Below are 2,679 nucleotides of genomic sequence, written 5' to 3' on the forward strand. Positions count from 1 at the left end.
TAAATAAATAATATATAAAAACTATTAAAAATATAAATGAAAACCACTGCAGAAACACTGAAAATTCTTGCAATTATTTTAAAAGCCAAATAGATAAAAATATGCCAAGCATAATCATGGCACCATTCCGGAAAGGCAGCCTTTTCTGGTGTCTCTGGTCCCACGTCACTAGCCCCATCTCATCCCCCACTTATTTTTCATGTGCGCTTTACACAGTAAATAAGGATGGAGGGAAGGAAGAGAAGGGGGAAAAAAACACCAGTCAGGCTCCTCTTAGGAGGAAAGTAAGACTTAATTAAAAAGTCTGCCATTGCGCTGCACTTAATTAGGGCTAACACAGCTGTTAATAAGTTTCTGATTGATAGTAAACCTGATGTCAGCACAGAAAACTACTTACTTGGTTCAAAGATGCTGATGGTTTCATATGGAAAAAAGGTTCTGTTTTGTAATTGTGCATAATGTTAATATTTGAAACATCCTTAAGGGTGATTGTACCTATTAAAATTTCATATGTGAAATGAGCAATAAATGAATTGGTGTTGCATTTTTAAAGGATCAGATTACTGTTGATTAAAGCTTTGTCTACACTTGAAATTTCCCCGTAGAACAGCTCTACTGGTGGTTGCAATAATAGGAGGACAAGCAAAAATGGGCTGCCAGCAACCACCATCATTTAAATTACAATGTCGTATAGACCTGATCTGTAATGGGTTATACACGATTGTGGCTGTACTAGGGATGTTACAGTCGGTATCACCAACCTAGCTACTGCTACGGAGCGCCTCATAGAAAAAAAAAGAGAAAAAGCCAATACAGAAGCAGTCAGAAAGTCGGTGTTTGTCAGTACAGCTGAATTACAGGGTTTATGCACAGCAGGGTAGCCTGGATGCGACCGCGGACTCTCATTTTGCCTTGGAAGTTAAATATCAAGCAACAGTAAGGGAAGGGGAAGATTAAGTGGAAAGAGCAAGAGAGAAAGGTGAGTAATATAAAGTGGAAGTCAGGAAGGGAGCATCTGAGGATGGGTCAACTTCACAGAACTTGGGAGAGAAGAGAAATGGGGTCCTAGTGGACAAGGAGGAATAAGCAATTTCCATGCAACCTACTTCTAATTTTTAATTAGGGCTCCTCCAAGTAGCAAATACAGTGAAGAGACTAAAGTCAGCTCTGGGGCTGAAAGGGAAACACAGAGAAAAGCTGCATCAAAAGGAGAAACAAGAAAGAGATTTGCTGAAGAACAAAAATCTTTTGACAAATGAAAAAAAAAATCAACAGTGAATATGTAGACACTGAAAAGGAGTGGGGAAAAAAGGCATAAAGAAGAGGATAAGGAAGAAAATGGAAAAATGCATGGAGCGTAATATAAGAACTGTGCTATTTAACTAGAGGTTTGCTGCCAGCAGGCACTGATATAACAGCAGCAGCTTCCCCAAGCTTTGGGAGAGCCGTTGCACTGGGATCTGTGGCACAGTGCTCCCAGTCTCCTCGCTCTGGGACGGGCAGAGCTGGTGCCGAGGCCGACATGGGCATGGACGAGTCGGATCCAGAACTGCTGGGCAAGGAGGGAAGGAGAGGGAAAGCGGAACAGGGGAGATCACAGAGGAGCTGGCCACGAAAGGCGTGTTCCAGCTAAAGCACCTGAAGCTCTACTGAGGAGGAGAGAATTGCTCAGGACAGAAGAGCACGCCGGCAAGCAGCTCGCTTTCTGCAGCAAGCTACGCTGGCTGTGTCCCATAGTGCGGTAAAAACGCCCTAACCCTTGCTGTGAGGCAGGGCGCCTCAAGCTCCCCCGGTCCAGAAGCGCAGCGGTGGTGGGGCCTCCCGGCGCGGCCGCGGGGCTCCCCAACACGTCCTGGTGCCGGCCAAGCGCCGCGCGCAGCCCTGCGGGACGCCCTGGGCTGCCAGCGAGCAGCAGCCCTTGCTGCTCGGCCAGCACACAACAAAAGGGGAGACTTCCTCCTCATGGGACGATTCCTACTGCATGCGGTCAGAAAAGGAGAGAAACGAGGGACCTTCTTCAACTTGCTACATTTTGCAAGGTGAAAAACACAAACTAGAAAATTGACATTCCAAAAAGGTGCCCATTATACATCCATTCCTCAGTGAGGAAGAGCGATGTCTTACCCTTTTAATATTACATGACAAAAAGCTCTTAATTAGTTTATTGTAAAGAAAGTCTCTGCAAGTTTGGAGGTATCTGCAAAGAAATAATTGTTTTTTTAAATAAAATTAGTTCACGCTTAAATAAAATCAAGGCTGGAACAAGTGTAAGAGGAACATTAAGGCTACTGCGGAGGAAGGCGCAGGTCTAGGCTGCTGGTGTCTGCTCAGACTCACGCTCTCAGCAGAAGTACCTGACCAGCAGGTAACAGACCAGACAGATACTGAAGGAAATGGTTCTTAACCAACTAAGCGCGTGTCCCACTTGCTCTCATAATGCACCACAATGCCAGGATACCAGTAAGATCTATCTTCACAGAACAGCACCGTCCTTAGAATGGTAAAGCACGTTGTTTTATATATATATATATATATATATATATATATATATACACACATATATATGTATAATAAACCTAAGCTTAACTGTAGCTCATCCTTTTGAAAATGAAGATCAACTAACTTGTAAAGGCCATTATTCCAACACCTGTTTTATTTAAAGAACCTAATCAACACACC

This window comes from Nothoprocta perdicaria, unplaced genomic scaffold (assembly GCF_003342845.1).
Source record: "Nothoprocta perdicaria isolate Ctin4 unplaced genomic scaffold, notPer1 scaffold_15, whole genome shotgun sequence".
Lineage (NCBI taxonomy): Eukaryota > Metazoa > Chordata > Aves > Tinamiformes > Tinamidae > Nothoprocta > Nothoprocta perdicaria.